The following is a 24591-nucleotide window of genomic DNA, read 5'->3' as shown; positions in this document are numbered from 1 at the left end:
GAACATAGTGCTGCTATTCAAATTCGAGGTTGTTTAGCTCTAAAGTAAGTGTCAGCATTGTTGTCAAATGTGTTCCTATTGATTAGTTTCCCGGGTGATACTGCAGCGCAGGAGTGACGACTGCCATGATTCCATCTGCATGTGGAATGTTAGTGTACACGGATGCTACATCGAAGGATCCTACACTGCACTCGTCCATGTCTTCTGCGTCCTTGTCTATAGTTTGCGCGCATCCAATTTTTTTCTTGCAAATGCTACGTCAAGTGTGACCGTAAGAGAACCTTGAGGAATATTCAGATCGATTATTCTGACAGAAAGTCGGTAGTGTACCTTACGTAAGAGTGAAATACAGCTGGGTACTACAAAGCAGAGAATCGACGTAACTGCACAAATGTTCTCGGACAGTACCTATGCCGGAATTCTAAATCTTGTCAAAAAGAAAAAGGTGCCCGACAATGTGATTCATTCTCTTACTCCTCTCAATCGTCGTGCCGGTCGTTTTCACCTTTCACCTAAAAATTGGGGGACCCTTAAGCTTCGCCTTTAAGAGTTGAACACGATAGCGAAATCCAGCCCCCAGTGCGCACTTCAACCACTAAGTGCATACTTATTAATGTGTGTTGTTACACACACACGCACACAGACACACACACGCGCGCACTGTGTATCTATAGTAATGGTACAGGCACTGGTACAGGTTTTCGGTCTAAAGCACTTCCCTGTGCTAGAGTCGAGACATGCTTCTCACAATGCCGCACAGATGGCAGCCCATTATCTATTGTTTGCTGTTTGCTTGATCAACGCCTCCTCTAGAAAGGAGCATGACCTCCGAGATGGTGGGCACGCCGCGCGCCCGCCATATCGGAGGCCATAAAAGGAGACGTTGGCTTGATATGTTTTCCGCTAGGTGGACATAGTTGTCCATTTCTGGAGCTCTTTGAAAGTTCGCGTGTGTTTTTAGCAGCGATGGCTGCACTATCCCGGCTTTTTTTCGAAGCACAGTGTCGCGCAAAAAACCTAGTTTGATGGCCTCGCCAATGCGCCTACAAATCGCCGAATGGGCTCATTTTCGTCGTGACACCTGCCGAACAAAATTCGTTAAAGAGACTCCTTCCCCTACATGACATTTATGTACTGTTTTTTCCCGAGGCAGTTGCAAGTAACATTGTGGCCCTGTGGTAGGACACCTCCTTGCCGGAGCGCATCTTGCGAGACATGAAAAGTGTACATGAACCTCCGACTAACTTGTTCGAGCGCGGACGACGCATGAGTGTGTTGCCGTATATACACACTGTCTCCCATAACTTGAAAAAAATCGCACAGAGAGCCAACGTGCGGGTTGTGTTTTCAGCCCCGACAAAATTGAAAAAGCTCTGCAAGATGACAGCTCCAGGAGTACAGCGAAAACGCGTCTGTGAAAAGAAGCACAAAAATAAGTTTGTAGAATGTGCTGAAAGCGTTGTTTATTGCCTACCGTTGTTGTGTGGCCGCAGCTATATAGGACAAACCGGTCGCTGCGTCAACGACCGCTTACGTGAGTACTCGTGCAATGTCCAGAACGTGGCTGGTGGCTTTTTAGGGATACATTGCAAGAAGTGTGGCTGTGTGCCTTTGTTTCACACATGTAGAATTGTTAACAAAAATCGAAATCAGTTGACAAGAGAGATAATCGAGGCCGAGCAGATTGAAAAGATAGGCGAAAAATGCGTAAGCATGCCGTCTATTGCACTAACAAAAAAAGAGTTTGAATACCTGGGTATGACAACGTCAGAATAAGAAGTGTCATCTGGTGGGGTTTGGGAGTTCGGCGCATCGATATGGGCTGATTGTGTGCTATAAGTAGCAGTGGATCACAAGAATAAATTTTGTTGGAAGTAGCGCCTACGTGTGTGCATATGTGTGTCTTTTTGTCGTCCGTGTTTTCTGTGCGCTCATTGTTTTAAATGCGAAGCATTTCTTAGCGAACTTCTGCGACTTTGAGCGTATCTATCTATCTATCTATCTAGCCGCCTACGACTTTGTGCTCTCCTGGCCGTTTCATTAATCGGATGTATACCAAAATTGGTGTGTCATAATATGGCCTTATTACGAACATAAATGACAGGTCATATCATGAAAATCATGACACGCATGTCATGAACAGCATGATTTACATTCCACGACCTTAGGCTCTTGCGGCCGTTCCGTTAATTTCATATACACCAAAATTGGTACGACGTGACAAGAATTCATGGCGAACATAATGACTGGTCCTAATATGCAAATCATGATGCGCATGTTATGTGCAGCATGATTTACATGACATGGTCTCTGGGCGCTAGCGGCCGTTTAAATGAAGGGATATATACGAAAACTGGTATGACGAGACATTTCTGTATGAAGAACATAACTGCCTCGTGGTAACATGAAAATCATGAGATGCATGTCATGTATGGCATGATTTACATGCCACGCTCATGGCGCACTCGCGGTCGTTTCGCTAGATTGATATACACCAAAATTGGTATTGCGCTATGTTACTGTATGAAGAACATGAATAACAGGTCGTAGCATGAAAACCATGACACCCATGACATGTATGTCATGATTTACATGCCACGCTCATGGTGCATTTGCGGCCGTTTCAGTAGATTGATATACACCAAAATTGGTATTGCGCTAAGTGACAGTATGAAGAACATGAATAACAGTTGGTAAGATGAAAACCATGACATGCATGTCATGTATGTCATGATTTACATGCCACGCTCATGATGCATTCGCGTCCGCTTCGCTAGCTTGATGTACACCAAAATTGGTATTGCACGCAGCGACTGTATGGCGAACGTAAATGAGACATGGTAACATGAAAATCATGACATGTACGACATGATTGACATGTCATGGTCATGGCGCATTCGTGGCCGTTTCGCTTGCGTGATATACACCAAAACTGGTATTGCGTGACGCGACTGCATGACGAACGTAAATGAGAGGTGGTAACATGGAAGCATGACATGCAGGTCATGTACGACATGATTTGCAAGCCACACTCATGATACATTCGCGGCCGTTTTCCTAGCTTGATATATACCAAAACTGGTATTGCGTGACGCGACTGTATGACGAACACGAATAACAGGTGGTAACATGAAAACCGTGACATGATGTCATGTATGTCATGATTTACATGCCGCGCTCATGGTGCATTCGCGGCCGTTTCGCTAGCTTGATATACACCAAAATTGGTATTGCGCGAAGGGACTGTATGACGAACGTAAATGAAAGGTGTTAACATGAAAATCATGACATGCATGTCATGTATGGCATGATTTACATGCTATACTCATGGTGCACTCGCGGCCATTTCGCTCGCTTGATATACACCAAAATTGATATTGCGAGATGTGACTGTATGACGAACATAAATGAGAGGTCTTAACATGCGAGTCATGTTATGCATGTCATGTACGGTATGATTTACATGCCACTGTCATGGTGTGCTTCCGGCCGTTTTGTTAACTGGATATACCGAAATTGGTATGGCTCGACTCGAGTGCGTGATGAACATAAGCGACAGGTCATGCATTGTATATACCAGAATATGCGTTTCATTGGCATAGTGTATACTAGATTGTGCATGCATGCTTGCATGGCAAACATGCGATATATGGTGGACTATATGCCATGGCATGAATGATTTCATTTGGCTCAAAGACAAACAAGGCGATGTATGCAGCTCTTTGCCGGCTGCTTCGCATTACATCGATTCCCACATTGCGTGGGATCTGCCGAGTTTTTTTTTTGAAGACAAAATACGCGAGCGAGTTGTCGGGCTTCTTGGGCGCACTGAAGGTAGACAGGTAGCATGGCGTCGAGCATCGTTGCCGAGTTCTTACCATAGACCAACTTGTATGGCGACATCTGAGTGGTTTCTTGCACGGCCGTGTTTTATGCGAAGGTCACGTGCGGAAGGACGGCATCCCGGGTCTTGTGTTCGACGTCGACGTATGTACATGGCCAGCATGTCGGCTATGGTCTTATTTAGACGCTCGGAGAGGCCATTGGTCTTTGGGTGGTAATCGGTGGTCCGGCGGTGGCTTGTCTTGCCGTATCCCAAGATCGCCTGAGTTAGGTCCGCAGTAAAGGCCGTACCACTGTCAGTAACGAGTACCTCTGGAGCGTCATGATGCAGGACGATGTTCTCACCGACGAACTTGGCAACTAAGAACTGACTTTGGGCAGGGCCCTTGTCTCGGCGTAGCGGGTGATGTAGTCGGTAGCTACGATGATCCAAATTTGTTTCCGGAAGTCGACGTCGGGAACAGGCCCAGTATGTCAATCCCGATTTGCTGTAACGGCCGGCGAGGTGGCTTCAGAAGTCCGGCTGGCCTAGTCGGCGGTGTCTTACGTCGCTGACAGTCTCGGCAGGTCTTTACATAGTGGGGGACGTCGGCAGTGAGGCGAGGCCAGTTCTTTACGTAGTGGGTGACGTCGGCAGTGAGACGAGGCCAGTAGTATTTTTTTTGTATTCTCGCGGGCGTGCGGGAAAATCTCATGTGTCCAGCCGTCGGGTCGTCATGAAAAGCCTCCAGAGCCTCTGAACGTAATGCTGAAGGTACTACAAGGAGGTAGTTGGCCCGAAGTGGCGAGGAGCACTTCTTTAGGAGAATGCCATTCCGCAAGAAAAACGACACCAGCCCTCGCTTGAATACCTTTGGAACAACGGTTGCAGTGCCCTCTAGGTATTCCACAAGGCCCTTGAGTTCCGGGTCGGCTCGCTGTCGTTCGGCGAAGTCATCAGCACTTAATGTTCCCAAGGAGTAGTCACCATCCTGGTCGTTCTGCGGCGGTGGGTCAACGAGGGCACGGGACAGGCAGTCGGCATCAGAGTGATTTCGTCCGGACTTGTAAACGATGGTAATGTCGAATTCCCGAAGTCGCATACTCCACCATGCGGGGCGACCTCAAGGCTCCTTCAAGTTAGCTAGCCAACACAAGGCGTAGTGGTCGCTCACAAGTTTGCAAGGTCGGCCGTAAAGATAGGGGTGAAACTTAGATGAAGCCCAGAGAATGGCAAGACACTCCTTTTCTGTTGTGGGATAGTTGGCTTCCGCCTTAGATAGCGACCGGCTGGCATAACTGACAACCCTTTCTTGTCTGTAAGGTCTCTGCATTAGGGCGGCTCCGACACCTACACTTCTTGTGTCGGTGTGGATTTCTGTGTCGGCGCATTCGTCGAAATGCGCGAGTATCGGCGGCATCTGCCGGCTTTCCTGTCGGTTGGGGGGGTGTAGTGTTATCGCTGTCTCTATTCAGGCCAATCACTAGTGTTCCGCCCTATCACGTTGCTGGTGTAAAGTGAGAAAAAGCGGCTATTGAATAAACACTTTTAGTTAGTGACATCGGAGTGGCGCCTATCTCTCAAGCGCATCGTACAGCTCGGCTTAGAGAGGATACATGTTGTCAGAAGTGGGATGAACCTCCCATTCCTAGTTGCAACTGCAGCACTCACCCTGCGTTTGGCCTGTACAATAGCAGCTTTGCCAGCGGCAGGCATCCTGGCACCGACGACGTTCAACTTCGACCGAACTTCCGAATGGCCAAAATGGATCATGTCATTCGATGATTACCGCTATGCGCCGGGGCTCAACAACAGAACGGAGGAAGCCCAGGTGCGAACGCTTTTGTACGCTATAGGCAGGCAGGCCAGGAAAATTTCTCAGACCTTTGGCCTTACCGACGAGGAGTCTCGATGCTACGACACAGTGAAAAAATTTGACGCCCACTTTGTGGCCACAAAGAATATAGTCTATGAAAGCACAAATTTCTATCGCCGGAAGCAAGAACCCGAATAAAGTGCGGGCAACTTTGTGACCGCCTTGCACGAGCTTGCTGACCACTGTGAATTTGCTGAATTCTGAGAGCTAATGATCCGCGACAGATTCGTTGTTGGCCTCAAAGACGCACAACTGTCAGAAGCGCTCCAGGTTGTTTCTACCCTTACGTTATCGACTGCGCTTTCGAAGGCCAGACTCAAGGAAACAGTTCAGCGGCAGCAACTGGAACTCCGGGCTGACAGCAACAAGGGGACAACATGTGAACTTGGCACTGTCAAACGAACGTCTAGGAAACCGTCCAGCACCTGGGAGGACGGAACAGAACAGCAATGGCAGTCTCTTCAGTGGTGGTCGCAGGGGCAGCAGTGACAGCAAGGGTACCAGTTCTGCGGACGTTCGAGCCACGCGAGAGCCCGGTGCCCGGCACGTTCAGCACGGTGTGACCACTGTGGAATCAAGGGACATTTCGGCCGAGTACGCCACAAGAGAACCGAAAACCAGGTGGGCGTGTCTGTGCTAGAAGGCGACGTAGAGAACTTTTAAAAGCGATAGTCTTTCTTGGGGAACTTAAACGCAGAAATTTTGGTCTGTCTGTCGGTCTGTCTTTCTGTTTGTCTGTCTGCCGCCCGATTCCGCCACCCGGCCAAAGTTGAACCACTTGCCTAACGGCCAGCCACCTTGAACTGGTGGCTAGGTTCATACTTGTGTACATTGTCGATCGAAAAACAAACTTTACGCATACCTGAGGCGCAACATCACTACGTAAGTATTAGGTGGTGTGTTCCTTTACTAGAAAATACATGGATACATACTTCTAGAGACCCCAGTTTCTTCAGCTGCGCTGAAAATGCGTCCATGCGGCTGCGCTGAAAATGCCACGCTATGCACGCCGACGAACGCCCTCTGCCACGGAGGAAGGAAACCCTCTGTAAAAGCTCATGTTGCCCGACGTATTGCCAGATGGCGTCCATATCTCACGCAGCGCCTCCTCTATCGTCATTACACGGCATTTGCAGCGGAGCACGCAGATGCCAATTTTTTTTTGTTGGGACACTTAACGGATCAAATGCCCCATATGCTGAAGTGTCTATCAACGGTGTACGCGTAAGTGTGAAAATTTATTCAGGAGCGGAAGTCACTGTTGTTCCACCCGATTTCTCCGGCATACCGTCTTGTATAGATAAGTCGCATGCTGTGCCGAGAAATGCTGCAAACCGGCGCCTCGAAGTTAATGGTTCTTTTTCAGCAGATATTGTGTGGAAAGGCAAAACAACGCGACAAACATTGTACGTCGTATGGTCCCTGCAGTGTGTTCTGTTAGGGGTTCCAGCTATCGAAACACTTGGTGTGGTCAAGATTCTTGATGTGGTTGAAGATAAGCAGTACGAGTACATGTATCCGCATTTCTTCTTTGGTGTGGGCATGATGTCTGGGAAATGCACCATTCGCATGAAACAAGGAGCGGTTCCCTTCGCAATTTTCGCACCACGGCGGATACCCATCTCGTTAAAGAACTCTATCAAAATAAAGATGGCCAAAATGGTCAAAAGCAATGTCATCCGGAAGGTAGACGGTAGGACTAAATGGTGTGCAGGAATGGTTCCCACGGTCATCAGGGCAATTTCCGAATCTGCGTTGATCTAACCCAGCTGAACAATAGCGTCCTGCGCGAACCGTTTGTCTTGCCTACAGTAGATGACGCCCTTGGGCAAATGGCGGGGGCCACATACTTTTCAAAATTGGAAGCCAATTCAGGGTTTCAGCAGGGTAAATTGGCAAAAGAAAGTGAAGAGGTCACAACTTTTATCACACTGTTTGGTAGGTACTGCTTCCAGCGAATACCGTTCGGTATCGCCTTGGCCACGGAGTATTTTCAAAAGATAATGGTGGAAATCTTAGATGGCCTCCAAGGAGTGGTGGACTTGATGGACGGCGTTCTGATTTATGGAGCTATGAAGCATGAACATGATGAACGGTTGCACGCACTGCTGAAAAGGTTGGTTGCAGCCGGGGTGACGCACAGTCGGGAAAAACGTTCTTTGTGTCCCTACAGTGATGTTTTTAGGGTACGTGGTCGATGCCTCCGGAATTAGGCCGGATCCTAAAAAAAGTTGGAGCCGTAAACGAAATACCTACGCCGTCGAGTATTTATGTCCGCATGTTTTTGGGCATGATAAACTATCTCGCAAGGTTTGTGAACAATCTTGCTGAGGTGTCGACTCCGCTCCGTAGTCTTCTTGTGAAAGACCGTGAGTGGCACTGGGGCCCACCTCAGCAAAAATCGTTCGAGTGCCTGAAGCAAGTGGTCACCTCTGCGCAATGCGTCGCTAAATTCGACCCTAAGCTGCGCAATATTGTGTCCGCCTACGCGTCATCATTCGGTCTCGGCTGTGTGTTCATGCAAGTGCAGTCAGATGGGGAAAGGCGGCCAGTTGATATCACTCTGTTTCATTAACACAACGGATCAACGGTACGCGCAAATAGTAAAAGAAGCGCTTGCGCTGACGTGGGCGGGGGTACGGCTGGAACGTTTCTTGATAGGGCTGCAATTTCAATTTCAGACCAACCACAAACCGCTCGTATCGCTACTCGGACAGTCACCCATTGATGTGCTTCCCTCTAGAATACAAAGATTCCGGTTGAGACTCATGCGATTTCGATTTTCAATTTCCTATGTCCCAGGAAAGCAGATTGGCACCGCTGACTCCCTTTCTCTGGCACCTTGCGTGGAAACAGATGTAGAGAAGGACGAGCTAGATTGCAGCGCAGTATCGAGCTATGCACAAGGCTGTGTCAGTGAACTGAAGTTTTCGGTACATTGGAACAAAATAAGGTTGGCGCAAGAACAAGACGAAACCTGCCGACAGCTTCAGTTGTGCTGTAGGGAGGGCTGGCCACGTCGTGATAAAGTGAGCAGTTGGCTGCCCATTTATTGGTCCGAGAGAAAACCTTACAATATGTGAGGGTGTGCTACATGGGTCTCGCCTCATCGTGCCTCTGAACGTAAGGAGTGAATTACTTTGTTCATTGCATGAGGGTCACCAGGGCATGGTGAAATGTCGTGCATGGGCCCAGTAATCTGTGTGGTGGCCCGGTCTCAGCGCCGAGCTAGGAGCTCTGGTAAACAGTTATAGAGAGTGCGCGAGGCTGCGCGTTCAAAAAGCCGACCCCAAGATGCCGTTTCCGTTTCCTAGCTTGCCTTGGCTGAAGGTTGGAGCTGACTTTTTCCATTTGCATGGAAGAACGTAGCTTGTGGTCGTAGACTATTTTTCGCAATATCCGGAGCTCGCCCTATTATCTTCCACGAGCTCTGCGGCGGTTATTGTACAAATGAAGAGTATATTTGCTAGTTACGGGATTCCAGAGCTGGTCGTAACAGGCAACGGTCCTCAATTCGCGTCTGCAGAATTCGGGCTGTTCGCAACAAGTTATGGCCTCCGTCACATCACATCCAGTGCCAGGTACACAGACTCAAAGGGAGCAGATGAACATACGGTGCAGACGGTAAAACGGATGTCGGAAATATCGGCTGACCCTTACCTGGCCCTCCTAGCATACAAGGATTCCCCAGGTCCCTTGGGTACAAGTCCAGCCCAGCTACGGTTGGGCAGGCGGTTATCTCTACGCTCCCCGTACACCCGAAAAAACGTACCATGAAAGGCGAGCAGTCTAAGAAGCCTCCGATACAAGGACAAGACATTTCGGAATAAGCGAAGGCTCGACTACGACCGTCGTGATTCTGTAACTCGGTTCCCACAACTGTTCCCTGGAAATCGAATGTGCTTAAATGACAGTGAAATTCCAGCAACGGTGCTCAGTCCAGCCCAGCGGCCTCGGTCTTATCGGGTGCGGACAGACGACGGGATCGAGTTAGAGAGAAACAGAAGGGCATTGGCTTGATACAGCGAGCGAATCTACGGGCATGACCTGTCTTAATGACTTTCCTGCGACTCTGAACGCTGCAGGGCAATCCGAGGAACACAGATCCTCGGCAGAGTATTCCGCGCTCATTCAACGCGGGCGACTTCTGCGGATAGCGGGAGGCCTGGTCGTTATGTGACTCTCTGTGGTCCATAAATAAGACCGCCACAGGGATACGGCTACAGTTGAGACCTGTATACGGTTGTTCGGTGCTGTTGTGATTCATAGTGGCTTATTTTTTTTTGTTGTTTGCTTTGTGTTGTAATACTTCTTAAAAAAGAAAACAAGGAAAGTTGTCGTGTTATCGTTATCTCTGTTCGGGTCAATCACTAATGTGCAGCCCTATGATGTCACTGGTGTAAAGTGATAAAAAGCGGCTGTTCAATAAACACGGGGCTCCATTTAGGTAGTTACATCGAAGTGGCGTCTTTCAAGCGCATCGTACCGCTCTGCTTAGAGCGTCTACGACAGGTGGTGGGAAGGCAGCGATGGTAGCTGTTTTCCGTGGGTCGGGGTGAACTCCAGATTCGCTTAATCATGTGGCCCGAGAACGAGACTTCTCATATGCAAGCGGCACTTTTCTGGCTTCAGGGTGAGTCCGGAGGTTTTGACTGCTTGAAGTACAGCTTGAAGTCGCCGGAAGTGCTCGTCGAACGTTGAGCCAAACACAACGACGTCGTCCAAGTACACGAGGCAAGTTTGCCACTTTAAGCCTGCCAGTACTGTATCCGTAACGCGTTGGAAAGTCGCAGGTGCCGAGCAAGAACCGAAGGTCATGACCTTGCACTCGAAGAGGCTGTCTGGTGTTACAAAGGCAGTCCATTCTCGGTGTCTCTCGTCGACTTCTATTTGCCAGTAACCGGTCTTGAGGTCCATCGACGAAAAGTACTTCGCGCTGTGAAGTCGATCTAAGGGGTCGTCTATACGCGGGAGAGGATACACGTCCTTTTTTGTGATTTTGTTCAGGCGACGATAATCGACGCAGAAACATAGGGTTCTGTCCTTTTTCTTCACTATACTCGGCGACAACCTAGCTTGGTTTGGAGCGAAGGCTACGGAGGCGGGGAATCCGCACATTTGTGCTACTACGCAAGTAGTTCGGCATCTTGCACCGATTTCAGTTCCAGTTTAGGTTTCGTTTGCTCGCATCGCTAGAGCGTTTAGCACCACGTATACATGCAGAATGGCAACATAGTGAAATTGTGATTAGCGTGCGTAGATGCATCTACCTACTGTACTGTATATTGTCACGGGGTTGTTACGTTGACGAAGGCAGCAGTGGGCGTGTCGAAGATGAAACTATTTGGCCGAACTTGTTGGCGGGAAACGAGTCAGTCAGAGCGTCGTCCGTCAATAATTCTGACAAGTGGTAAAGCGTGTCGGCTTTTTTACATGTTCTATCGAATGTTCCAGCGTTATCGCTGGTGGCCGCGTAATCTCTAGACTATTCGCGCAACGCACGCAATCTTAATGGAAAGATCTAAAACGATCGTGACGCTTCTGGAACATCGCATCGCGGTCTGCGCGGAGCATTCCAAACAGTCTTTGCGGGTGAAGCCCGAAGGCAACAAAATAAGACACATGGCAATAAAGTGAACGCCGCAAAGCGCACACCGCAGCCTGAATGCGGTGTTTGCTCGACTGTAACGCGATCACGATTGTAACAAGAGGGACGACTTTAGTAGGAAAAATTTGGAGAAAAAGCGCGCATTGCATTCGAATAAATACGGAATGCAAGTACCATGATGCCGCTGAATTGGGTTTAGATTTAAAGAGAGCTCTCGCTTAATTAAAAAATAGACTGACGCAGATTATTTTATCAAGCTTCGGTGGTCACACACCTTCAAAGAGCGTAACGGCCACCGATGTTTTTTTTTCCATCTGTACATGCTACAGGTATTGTCCAAAATATTGTCACTGGTACAAAAAATGAAGCATAAAAAACCGTTCATATCTTTTATTGCATTGCACCCAGGCGTGATTTGAAAGAGCACGAAGGCAAAAGGCAAGTATTTATATTTTACAGCACAACAAGGTACATTGCGTTCAAAAAGACCAAAAGTTCTTGTTGCTCTAAATCAGGATTTTCCAGACGCTTCGTTAACAAATCAGCATTGTATAATTCACAAATCACTTTACATTTTTTTTTCAAATTAATCATTATGACCGACAACAAAAACATTTCCACATAGGCTTTCAAGCGCAAATAAGAAAGCTTTTCCTCAGTGGGGAATACAATATCTTTGGACACTGTGTGTCAACATATTGTTTTGCAATTATGGCACAGAACGTGATAACCATAACTTTTTGCTGACACTCATGACGTTAATGCACTTGTGACATAGAACATGATAACCATTACCACCTGTTGCTGACACTCGATGTCAACATGACATTTTACACGTGTAAGTCATGACACAACATAACCATAACAACGTTCCGCTGGAAATCCATGGCAACTGAGGTTTCGCACTTGTGACCGTAAGTCAGCAAAAAAAAAAAAAGAAACTGGACCTCACTTACTCTAGAAAAGTATTTTGCTCCGAGAGCTCACGTGACTCAGACTCACCAATTTCCCTCACCCGGACTACCTAAACCTTTTCTCGACCACAATCACTCGAGCTCAAATTTTTTGTATTTAAATGGAAAAAAATAACATGAGAAGGTAGGCTACATTAGAGCCGGCAATCTCACCAACAAGAAGAAAGAGGCCATAACCAGAAAAATGGAAACAAACAAAAAAATTACACCACCTCCCGCTAAAGGGGACCATGAGGCGATGCGAAGCTGGAGCGCGTGAACGATCGCGTTCCGTTGGCGCAAGTTGGGCATGCTACCGACCTCGCGTCGTGGAACGGGAAGAGGAACGCTACGCGCGTCGTGTCTTCCCTCAAGCCTGGCCGCTAACCCATTAGCGCCCAGCGTACTTTACAAAGTACACTTCATTTTTTTGGAATAGAAAATACACTATCCAATATTCTAATTTTTCTGATTAGCATTTTTGATGCTAAAGGTTGCAGCAAGACACTCCTAATCGAACATATTGACTCAGGTCAATTTTTTCTGTGCTACGAGTTGTTAAACTTTTGGAAAACGAGCGCCCGTCGAACGCATGTGACGACTACTACATTTTCTCAAATAATTTAAGGTTTCACACTGTATATATTGAGAAAAACAGTTTGGTTGTGCTTCAAAAGGAACAATATAATCACGGCGAAGCGCAAGAATCAGCTGTAGTGCACAGTTTTGCTCTGAGGAGTAATCAAATGTTGGTGTACTTTTAGTAGTACACTGGGCCTTTGTGAGAGCTTACATGTGCATTGCGTTGTAGGTTGCCTGAGAGATCAAACCAGGTATTTTCTTCAGAAGAATGCCGTTTTTACGGTCATTTGAGACTCGGGAGACTGCAACAGATGCCGGCAGGGATATACGAGAGCCTTTTGGTGAAGTAATTGTCACTCCCAAACGGCTGAGGAGGAGGGGAAAGACGGCTGTGCGAATGAATGCCTTCTGCCTGATGGAACGAAAGAAATCGGGAAGACTGCTTCTGTTTTGATCCGGGAAACGAGTTTCTTTTCGTAAAGGGCAAAGAGAATAGCATAGTTGCTATGGCGATGAACTATGACACAGTCGAGCCACTACGCTCTGTAAGCAGATGATCATCAACTCAAAAGAAAAACTCAGTGCCATCACGAAACATCGTCAGCAGCTAGAGAAACATTGGCATAGGAGAGATTCACATCCACAATCAAGCTGCGTGTAACTTCAGAATTTTTATTCGTGGGAAAAATGAGATGGAAGCACCTATTTACACAGATCATCAACATTGCTGCACTGAATGCATAGAGGATCTGCCAACCTACTGGAGGTTAGCAGACCCTCTATGAGTCGACTGCTGTCATTCACCTGCACACTTGCAAGACACTACCTGTGCCGTGTACACAATAGAACTATCAAAAGGTCTTCCGTGTCCAGTGTGCCTGCCAGTCCCCTCCGTCCATGTGGGCATTTGACAAGAATATTGAAAAACGGTTGAAGTGCTTTGTCTGTGATAAATAGAAATGATGCTGCGAAAATTATGGTGCAACGCTTTGCATGATGCGTCGCTGCTTCGACAAGTTGCATGTGCCAAAACAACTTTTGTATTAGTAGGGCAAGGGCCAAAAATGCTGGCTATTCGTATGCCGAGCCATCTTGCATTGCTATCGCAAGAGCCCAGTGTACTTTCCAAAATACAGTATCATAACTTCTGAAGGAATGGATGTAACGCTATGAAACTTGCCAGATGTTTTTGTCTACTGTAGTTAGATAAGTGCGCGAAATTTCAATTACATTCAACAAATAGTTTTTGCTTGGGCCTTAATGGGTTAATTCTCACAGGACGAGCGGGGAACGCGGTCGAGAGACGCGCGTGATGGGGGGCGTGGGAGAGGAGAGAGAGGGGGAGGGGACGCACATGCACTGGCGCTCATCGCGGCGTTGCACAAGAGAGAATGAGGCACGCGAGAGGGCGGAGTGGAGAGGAGAGAGGAAGTGGAGAAAGGGAGCGGAGAGGGGGTGTGTGGAGAGGGTCTGCGCATGCGCAGTAAGGGTGGTCACGCCGCACACCACCACCACCACCGGATTGAACTCCGCCATAAGATGCTTCGCATCTAAAATAGAAAAAACAAAACAAACAGCTGAACTATGCACGTAGGCAACATGCGTAGTACAACTTAGCACTTGCAGAGTTCAAGGGTAGAGTCTAGCACATAGGCGGTTGTATCACATAACACATCGGATGCTGTCCACAGAGCCAGTCTCCCATAGAAGGACACATGATATGACTAGAAAGTATTCTCAATAATACAATGCTATGAAAGTAAAGAACCATGACAATCGTAAGCAGTTCATTAAGTCTGTATCAATTAAAAAATCCCAAAGAGCACTCATAGCCCATATTTGATTGTCAGGATTCGGCGATGGTCCAAGCCTTGCAAATTGAGAGTGGTCGTGTGTCAAGTCTCTTGATTCGATCACTAAGTCGAACAGGCTGGTCTTCATATTTCTGCCATTCTATAAGGAGATGCTCCACTGATGCATCAAAATTATCACAATGGTCGCTGGTATTGCTCGGCCAGAATAATCATTTCTAATGAACAAATCTACACACGCAAGAGTAGGTAACACATTGATAACAAGGAAAGCCAGGGCAGAATAACTCAGTAAATGAGTAAATAGAACAGAAAAATAACAAGTGGTGTCACAATTTCAGGTCCCATTGCGACAGTAATGAAACAAGGCAGCAAGCGCCATTAACCTGAAATTAAAAAGAAAACGGAACTTTGCTTAGTTGAGACTTGAAATGTTCAAAATAAGCAGCGTGGAGAGTTGGGCTAGTTGGTACGAGTTCATTCTGGTCGAATTGCGCAAACGACGGGACACGAAGAAAAGCAAGACAAACGAGCGCAGACTAACAACTGAGTTTATTGAACGATGAAACCAGCCTTTTTAACAGCCTCAGACCATATGACGCGTCCCCCTAGGGGCTAACACAGGAACCGCTAAAAGCCATGAAAATAGCACGTTAAGGAATTATCACTGAAACAGCTGAAAAGCTATCATTAAGACACGTGACAGGCTATAAAACCATGACAAACAACATGAAAAAGCATGAAAAGCGCAGTGCAAGAGAATGATTGTGCGCAATTGGAAACAACCAACGTAGACTGAGATGATTACGTGCACGTGGAGCAGAGATATGCGTACTCTTTGTCAGTAAGAATAATCGACGGGTGGCTGATGCATCCCTCCCCTTTCCTCCTGATATGGAACGCCTCGATAATTCTGCGGTCTATGAATTTCCTTTCTTTCGAGAGAACTGTCGCGTCTTCGAAAATTGCCTCGCATCCGCACTGCCGGCAGTGCGCTGGTAAATGCAAAGCTGGGGCGTTAGACAGTGATCTCTCGTGCTCCCTTAATCGCATGTTAATGCATCTCGCGCTCTCCCCTATGTACGCTTTCCCGCAAGTTAATGGCACCTGGTACACCACACCGACCTCGGAAGTTACATACTTAATCCTGTGGTGAATTAAGCACTCACTTCGACGCGACTCACTCGTGTCTTCCTTCCTCTTGCTAACCATGTTGCACACTTTGGAAAGTTTTGCAGGCGCGGAAAAAACTACATTGACCCCATATTTATTCCCGATCTTTTTTAATCCAAGGGAAAGGCGCTCGTTTGTCTTGCTTTTCTTCGTGTCCCGTCCTTTGCGCAGTTCGACCAGAATGTTCAAAATAAAGTTCCCTTTCTTTCATTTCTGGTCAATGGCGCTTGCTGCCTTGTTTCATTTCTGTCGCAATGGGACCATCAATGGGAGGGCAGCATTTTCGCTGTTCGCGAATGCGCTAGTCACGTGGTTCTTTTTGTATTTCGCGTGCTTTCTTTGCAGCTTGGAAAAAATGGTATACGTGAGACTTTCTTTATCGCAAATAATGCAGTTCGGGTTTCTGAAGACGCTCTCGAACTTTGCAAGCAGAATGTCTTGCCTAAAGTCAATATTTAGCAAATTTAGTTAAATAATCCTAATTAACAAAATAAATAATTACAAAAAAATTGTCTGTAGTGCCCAAGGTGGCTGTCAGCAATTTGCAACTGATTTCACTCACCTGCCTTTAATATTGTATTTTTAACCCTTGGCTGAAGATAGCTGGTACACCCTGTATATGTCCTGGTAAAGTATAGTGCTGCCACAGCGGTAATCTATACAGGTAATTTTGCAAAATAAAGTGATTCCAGAAAAAGTGCTACATGGCCCCTGGAAAATAAATTCGCATCAAATATTTTTCTCTCAACCATCAGCGTGGTAAACACACGCTTAATAATCAGATAATAGCCTGCTTGAGCCAAATCATAAAAAAAACTGCTGGTATAGTTGCTAACATTGCACTATATGTATATTGGCCATATATATGCATATATAAAGCGGTAGCAGTACCTTTTTCATACTGGAGCGTAACATGGGGTAACATTACATCTGCTGGGGTGAAAAACTTACAAACGTGCGTTATAGGACTACACGAATAGCAACGATATTAGTTGCGCAAGTTCGAATCACCGATAGCAGAGTGATATTACCAGCCGTCAGTGTCATCAGGAATCGAATGTGCTCTGCGGCCAACAGGCAAAAGACGTCTGTGGACAGAAAGCTGCCGTTGACGTAGAAATGCAAGGCTAGCAAGACGTGTACAGTGGCGGTCAACATTTTACCGACCACAGGAGCGAGGGGCAGACAGCGCTGAGGCGCCTTCTCACGGCTGCCTGCGAAGCTCTAGAGCGTGGACTGCGCACGCGCATCCTTGTTTACCTGCCGGCCTTCTCGTTCGCTCGCTTCAAGTCCGAGCGCACCAGAACGCCACAGAAAGCGCAAGGTGCCGCTTCTGCAGTCACCGGGGAAGCCCCGAGCAATTTCCCCTAAAGGAAACCTTTTCTACTACGCGAAAACGTCGTCCTTGTCTGGACACATTTTTCGTCAGTTTTCTAGATTTTTCTTCATTTCTTAACCCATGTGGGTTTTTCTAGTAGGTTTATGCTAAAGACCGGTCGATGCCACGTTTTTCCTTTCATAGCGCATATGAACGGGCGCAGGGTAGTTGCACCGAGCACCACAAAAAAAATTGCAGCATGCATGAGTTTCGCGAATGGAAGCTGCGGGGTTATCTTGTTGATTTGAGACAAACTGACGCAAAGCGTATTTTCCACGATGCGGAGCGTCTGGGAACAAAGTGTAGAGTGCGGTGGGCACCGAGCACTGCCAGTACAAGTTACATATTTTCGTCACGATATCATCGCTCGGTGCTTCCGAGGCGACTGCAAAGTGGCACCTTGCGATGTCTCTGGCGTTTTGGTGCGCGCGCTTGAAGCGAGCGAACGAGCAGGCCGGCAGGTAAAAAAGTATGCGCGTGCGCAGTGCGTGCTCTAGAGCTTTGCAGGCAGCCGTGAGACGGCGCCTGGATGCTGTCTGCTATGCGCTTCCGTGGTCCGTAATATCTTGACCACCACTGTACGTACACTGGTGAAGCGTGAGACCTTGCCATGGGCCGCTGCATAGTCAAGGCTCCAGTGCCATACAAAACGACAGCACAGACCTGTAGTTGCAGGTGCTAAAACCTGTAGTTAGCAGGTGCTGGTCTACGACTTCATCCAAGGCAAGGCACCAGTGAAGTGTGTGTTCTGTCCGGAGCGAAGCGTCACGGCCACGTGCTCTCGCTGCCAGGTACAAGTCCAAGTTTTCACCGGAGTACAGTCAAGGCGTACAGCCAAAGCAGCCAAATTTACAGCAGAATGTATCGGCGCGCGACTTCGGTTGGGCACAATATGACGTTCGGATTACGGTTATCGCATGAAGGAGAAGTAACGAATTAAAAAAGAACACGCCAAGCCCAGCGCGAAATCTTTAAAGCCCTCGTAAAGCACCATCGCAACTTCGTAGGGCGAAACACGGTTGTCAACGCTGTCTTTTAATATTCTGTCACATGGCCAAATCCCTTCACAAGTTTTGGAAACGTCAACACAGCACCACTGAGACACTGGAAAGCGAAGCAAACGAAATGTTACCGAGACTCAAACACACATTGCCGGCTCCACGAGTGCTAGTTACCGTCGGTACAGAGGCGACGATCGACGCTTCATAAACACGCCGAAGCACAGGCTTCGCTACGCTTCACCGCACACCAAGAGACACTAACGTCGGTGTTCACGCGGATTGCACGCACCGAACAAGCAACAGTGTTCACAGCACATCCAGCCGAACGCTGAAGGTACTCAAGCGAGAAGCGTTTGCGAAAATCGGCACGGGCACGTAGAGTTTACGACGCCATGTGGTTTTCGCGAACTACGCAGCAGAGCTAAGCGCTAAGAGAGCTCACAAAAAGCTCTTGCGCGTTTTTCATGGCGAGATAAAAATTTCTTTTATGTGGGAGGGTGAAGATATGACGAACACTATTGGAGTGCGCAATAAAAGAAGCGTTTTGTCAACGTCATAAGATGACCTGATGTAGAGAGTACTGCTTCCCAACCAATCACCAAGCTGAGCCTCTCGCCCAAGCCGTCTTCTGCTAGCATTTGTCGTCTGCTACAATAGGAGCCTGCCGCGGGGGTTACGCCTTGGCTGCGCGATGATTTCTAGGCCAAGCTGACGCTTCTGAGCACAAAATACATATATGAGTGTGTGAAGCCACCTTTATTTGTTTTTCTCACGCCAAGTTAAATGGCAGGTAGTAATCAGAGGGAGATGAATTTGACAAATGTTTGTGAGCATTGGACATATTTTTGATGTCATTTCAAATTACTGGAACCATTTCTTTTTGACTGCTTGCCATATAAACGCGTTCTGCTTTGGTTTCCGAACAGTCAATGTCGAAAAGCTCGATCTGTTTGTGATTTCATGCACAGTCACGCACATCTATAATATGCTGTGATTTGCAATGCACGAGCTCGCTCTGGATCGTCCCATAGTGCGTAGCGACAGCTGCATTTCGGAGATCGTGCCTATTGGGCAGTTAAAGCCAATCCAACTAGACATGTTGTGGACTCACATAATATGTTTTAATAACGGCTTACCGAATTGCTCCGCTCAATTATGTTTCCAGTAGCGTGACCCCCTTTGGTGGTAATTACGACCAATGCTGCGTACAGCATCATAAGTTGGACGTCTCATTGGAGGAATTGGGACACAACACAACAACCTAACAAAAAAATATCGACCAAACACCGCGCCGCTTTCGACTTCATCGACCACTCATGTATAACTTTGGTTTTAACGCAACCACAAGCTTAGGATTTTCTCGTAGACACGCTATTTTTCCTCAAACTTTTGCGGCGTGAATCCACTTACAGGCCTTTTTCGGCGGCGTCAGCAAATATAGCAACAGCATCACCATCGCTGACATCTTCCTGGACAGTCGAAGCGCGCTTTACCGACATGATACCGATGGCGTCTTACTACGTTTTCTTTCCGCTTCGTGAATTGACACACGCGAAAAAATCTACCTTACGCGGTAATCTGATCGTAAGTGAGTTTTGTGAATACGGCTCCTGGTCTATAAAAAAACTGGGCAACATCGGAATCCGTAGCGTGGTGTAGTGCCCTTGTCTCGGCGTATTTCGTCAAATAGTCTGTTGCTACTACGGTGCACTTGCTCCCGGCAGATGACAGCGGAAAGGGCCCCAGTAAGTCCATTCCTGTTTGATGGAATGGCGCGCTAGGTGGTGTGATCAGTTGCAGAAGCCCCGCGGGCTTCAGTGGCGGGGATTTGCGGCGTTAACGTTCACGGCAGGTTTTTACGTACCGCTTTTAGGGATGCGGAAAGCTCTCGCGAGGGTTCGAGAGGAGCCTAAGTGACCAGATGTCGTGGCAGGCGAGAAGAATGTCGTCACACATGTGAGTGGGTACGAGCAGAAGGTAGGTTTTCTCGTTGCCGTTCGAGTTTTTTGTATGCGGAACACCACCCCGGAGACAGAACGACGACAGACTTCGAGAAAGACGTTGAGGTGTGGGAGAGTGGCGCCCCATAGAGTTTCCTACAATACTTACTAGAGGGAACTCTGGCGCTAGTGTCTATGGGAGCTGCAATGCATCGCGCTTCAGCCAGCATGGGAATCATGGGTAGTACACGGATTTGTCTAAACTTCGTTCTTTCGGCTCCGTTTGGCTCCGCGTCGCCTGCATCCGCTTTGTCGCAAAACAAAGTTCAGCAAAAATCAACAGTTTCACTTCACCACTTTAACTTCTTTAGGCTCACCGATTCAAATCTGGTCACGAAGTTCAGAACGATCCATTCTTTTATCCGAAAGAAAACCAAAATATAGCAATAAACAAAGCCACAAGTGCGTTCGAAGCCCACAAGCACGAATACTATGCAAATCCGTGTACTACCCATCGTTCCCATGGTGGCTGAACGATCGCAGCGCCAGAGTTCCCTCTAGGTCATTTTAGGAAACTCTATGTGGCGCCCTTCGAGGTTTTCGATGATTGCGCGAATTTCGGCGTCCTCGCGCTGTCGTGTAATCTGATTCGTTGTAGTAAGGTCCCCAAGGAAGTCACTGTCATCGTCAACGTGGTGGTCACAAACTTCGACAGGTGCACGGGACAATGAATCAGCATCTTCTTGCTTGCGGGTTGATTCGTAAACGGTAATGAAATCTTATTCCTGCAGAAGAAGACTCCATCGACTAACACAACGGTTGGCTAACTAGCACAACGAATGATGGTCGGTCACTTCCCTGAATTGGCGCCCATAAAGGTAAGGCCTAAATTTAATCGTGGCCCACAGAACCGCGAGGGACTCTTTCTCTGCCGTGGAGTAGTCGGCGCGGGAGAGAGTGCGGCTGGCATCACTCGCTGCGTGCCCTCTTCCTGTTGGACAAGGACGGCACCAAGACCCACATTGCCGGCGTCAGTATGAATCTCAGTATCAGCATCCTGCTCAAACTCAGCGAGGACTGGTGGTGTCTGCAAACGCTTCCCGTAGCTCACTGTAAGCCGCGTCTTCATTCCAGACGGCCTCGTCGGCACAGGCGGGACATTTGTGGAAAGCGGCACTTGCCGAGCCTCGTCTCTGATAAGGCTGCAGATGGGTCCCGCAGTAGGTTGAGATGGGCAGTGAATCTTTTGCAGCTCGTCACGTACCACCGATCGAATGAGGTCGCACAAAGATTTGGTGCTACTTCCTGCACCTCCAACCTAGCCTACGGACGAAGCCACACTCACTTGCCGGTCGTACCAGCCGAACGCTGCTGCAGCACTTTTTCCAATGGTGTGGCTTCGGTCAAAACCTCTGCCACAGTCATTGCGCGACATCTAACGAGGCCCACAAAGAGCTGCTCCTCGCATTAGATGGCGGAGCTTCTTTTCTTCTGCCATGTCCGGGTCAGCTCGACGAAAGAGGCTCGTCATGTCTGCAACGTACATCATGGCACTTTCACCTGGCATTTGAATGCGCGACTAAATGGCTCTCTTGGCTCGTTCAGGGCGATCGCGATTGAGCCAATAGACCTTTTTCAAGCAATCCCAGAATCCCCCGCGGGCGCGCGAAACACTACGGGAAACGTGTGTACGGCGAGGCCGCCGGCTGTTTCGTCGCTCGCTGCTCGTTGGCGCCGTGGGAACACCAAACGAAAAAAAAACGCGTCGCTGCTGGTTCACTATTATTAAATCCTAAAGACTACACATGTCTGAACGCACCTGCATGGATCTCTATGCATGAAATGCGAAAGGAATGATGCAGTCACTGTAGGTATTACCGAGCGGATGTATACCGGATGTAGCAATTAAGCGGCATGCGAGTTATCACGTGCCGATACATGCAGTCGAAGCGTGCTATCTTGACCACTGTGAGCTGGAACACCGAATTCGTATTTATTCAATGATTACTTCTTCACAAGGCGCTATGACATTTATTGCCATAGGGGCTCGTGATCGGGTTTAACCAAACTGTAGAGAGGTGTTACAATGTCCAGGTGTACAGATGATTATTTCATTTTAACTGACAAGTCACTCGCTCTACAAAGAAGTGAGTACATTCTAAATGTGTTTAATAAAAGGGATGGGACTAGAATTCATTTGCGAGAAGCCTTGCTCTGATAAGTTGCAGTTTCTTGATACCAGCTTTTAAGTTTCACTGCGGAGCACTTCTGCGGGCAGTGTAGCCGGCGTTCAGCGGAATAGGTGTTTAATTTCGCATCGGCGCATTCGAATATTGTTAAACGAGGAATTGTGATGTCATGATTACGCACGGCATTGGAAAAAAGACTTGCGCACATAAGATGAGCAGTTGTTTCCAGCTGCAAAGTGATCAAAGAGGCGGGATATCCTGCGTATCGTTGTATCGGTTTGCGAAAATCTGCTAGCATGGCAAAGAAAGACTAACACGGACGTCCTCTATCCGTAAATAACGAAGAAACTAGAAATATTGCAGTTATTCCACATATGTATAAGAAGCCGCATGGCCTGAAGAACGTAGGGAAGCGATGTGGGGGGTGAAGGTTGTGTTTGCCGCCCCAAATAAGCTTAGTCGCAGTAAGGTCGCAGGGGTCTGCGGTGGGCAAAGAAAAATGCGGTCAGAGGCATGCCAATTGTTTTGTAAATTGTGTAGAAGTTAACCGCAAATTTCATTCTCGTGTCCATATGTACATCGGCCAGACTGGTCGATCTATTAATACGCGCCTCAGCGACCATCTAAATTCATTGAATGAAGCCGTCTCATCTCGCATCGCTACGTCACTCATTAAAATGTAATCCCATCTTCGAAAGCACAGTAATTTTGTACCATCAACCTAATCAGACAACGCGAGAAATTTCGGAGGCATATCATGTCACAAATAACGCCACACTTTGTGTCAGTCAACCTTCTCAGTCGTTACAAGACAAGGAATTCAACTTTATTAATCGACTGTAAGCACGCACCTTGGTTGTTTGACTTTTTCTGCCTCTTTATGAAACGCGCGACGAACTCCCATTTTTGTATATATGCTTTTTTTCACGCGTGCAATAAACTTTCATTTGTGTGTGAGCGCTGGTTTGTGCATTTCCTTCCTTGTACTGCTCCTTTCTTTTTTGCTCTAAGTATTATTCCGACCTGTAGTTATACACCAACGAAGGTTAGTAGGCAGTTATCGTTCGTTACATATATGGTGCGAGCGACGCAATGAATGTATCTCATTTCCCCAAATGCCGACTACACTTTCTAGTGTACTCTTTAAATACCAGAACCTCACACTGTACTCGTCGACAGTGTCGATAGACGTTGATTCCAATTGCATCCGCGTTTCATAGACCACTCCTGCACTTCATAGGCAACCGAGTTGCATTTGTTTTCATTTATGCCGTAAGGCGCACTGGCGCAAAAAAAAATAATTATAAACAAGAGATGACGCTTCTGAGCCGCTCAACTGGTTCAACAGTGAGACAGATGGAAATCGTCGAGAGGCCGTCGCAGCTAAACACTGAGGTTCGTGATTGAATTGCGCAGTAACATGTTGCACCTTGCCAAATTCACTGTGTCTAAGAAGTCCTGGCACGGCGCAAGCGGAAAGCTACAGCGCGAGGCCCGCGCTCTCTTGCGGCGGCTACTGCGGCGTACACACATTTCCCATGAGCGCTTGCTCGCCCGTTGGTGGCGCTCGTGTGCTTGCAAAAGGCGTATTTGTCAGCAGCTGACGGCAAAATAGGCTGCACGACGGGAAGGGCTCACAGTTTTCGTACCGAATACGAGCGCAGTCCTGAAATACCGATTGCTCATCTTATCGGCATCTGTCCGCCCATTGAAATCGGCAACCCGTTTGAATTGAGCCCGCCAGTCCTCGACGACTTCGAAGACAGAACTGTGGAGCACCTTGGGTATTCGTGGCTTCAGCAGCGTGTAAGGCGTGGTTACTGTTGTTTCCATCGCGAGCACCAGCGAGCCGACAGAAGAGGACAAAGAAGTACCAGTGAGCACGAGGGGAAAAACGGGGACATAGGACTACTAGCAGGGTCTGAATGGGCTCACTCAGTGTCAAATAAAGCCCTTTTTTAATCACCTCGACGGTATCGAGTTGTTCAACGGCTTCTCAACGCCATATCCCAAACAGTTACAGCGTCTTCCATAGCGTTCTGGGGTGTCATTGACGGGAAAAGGCCCACGTTCAAGAGGTAGTCCATGAATTCTTCAGCTGGCCCGGTGAACAGGTGTTGTCACTGCAGGTACAGGGCTAACAGGAGGCGTTTGGAACATCGGCTGTGGGTTATCCACCGCCTCCACCAGCTGTCACGCGCTACAAAAGGTCTTAATCTAGGAAGTACTGCACCGGCGGAGTCACACACAAGACTGG

The 24591-nt window shown here is 47.8% G+C and overlaps 1 protein-coding gene across 1 annotated transcript in view; it reads left to right on the top strand.

Moving 5' to 3' along the window:
- The window catches only part of LOC119397698 (tachykinin-like peptides receptor 86C), a 907940-nt gene that overhangs the window by 466797 nt on the left and 416552 nt on the right, over positions 1 to 24591 (top strand). The window lies entirely within an intron of this gene.

The sequence above is a fragment of the Rhipicephalus sanguineus genome, chromosome 1 (assembly GCF_013339695.2).
Source record: "Rhipicephalus sanguineus isolate Rsan-2018 chromosome 1, BIME_Rsan_1.4, whole genome shotgun sequence".
NCBI lineage: Eukaryota > Metazoa > Arthropoda > Arachnida > Ixodida > Ixodidae > Rhipicephalus > Rhipicephalus sanguineus.
The sequence above is the reverse complement of the archived record's forward strand: the minus strand, read 5'-3'. Positions and strand labels throughout refer to the sequence as shown.